The following is a 958-nucleotide window of genomic DNA, read 5'->3' as shown; positions in this document are numbered from 1 at the left end:
AGGTCTCACCGAAGACTAAACACGCCAGAAAGATGGAAGAAAAACATCCGTGCAAGTTTTGATCTCAGCAGATGGCAAAACATGCATCGTAATTACCCCGGCACCTGGGAACTCTCTCAGCCAAACAGAGACTAAAATGCCCATTAGGAAGGAGGCATTGGATCAGGCCGAGTAAACCAGCAAAACCGAGAGAAAAAACTATGTATAAATCTTGAAAGACCTCAACCTCCAGAGAAGGTTGATGAATTGGAGGTAATTTGTATGTCGGATATTTAAGATTAGTTCTATAAAGGACAATCCTTATTCTTTTCCATTACTGAATTAAAACAAAAACAAAACCTCACACACTCCGGGAGTTCTGAATGCCCCAACACGGGAAGCTTTTAAGAAAAGATTGGACAAACGTTTGTCTTAAATGGTATAGGGTTTCCTGCCTGAGCAGGGGGTTGGATTGGAAGACCTCTAAGGTCCCTTCCAACTATTCAATTCTATTCTATTCTATTCTATTCTATTCTATTCTGTTCCGTTCCGTTCCGTTCCGTTCCATTCCATTCCATTCCATTCCATTCCATTCCATTCCATTCCATTCCATTCTATTCTATTCTATTCTATTCTATTCTATTCTATTCTGTTCTATTCTATTCTATTCTATCCTTATTCCATATTTCTATTCTATTCTATTCTATTCTATTCTATTCTATTCTATTCTATTCTATTCTATTCTATTCTATTCTATCCTTATTCCATATTTCTATTCTATTCTATTCTATTCTATTCTATTCTATTCTATTCTATTCTATTCTATTCTATTCTATTCTATTCTATTCTATTCTATTCTATTCTATTCTATTCTATTCTATTCTTCTATTGCTTATTGTTTCCTATTCCCTATCCTATCCTATCCTATCCTATCCTATCCTATCCTATCCTATCCTATCCAAGTAATCAATTGACAGCC

Source organism: Vipera berus (assembly GCF_964194415.1).
Source record: "Vipera berus genome assembly, chromosome: 5".
NCBI lineage: Eukaryota > Metazoa > Chordata > Lepidosauria > Squamata > Viperidae > Vipera > Vipera berus.
This window is presented reverse-complemented; position numbering follows the sequence as displayed.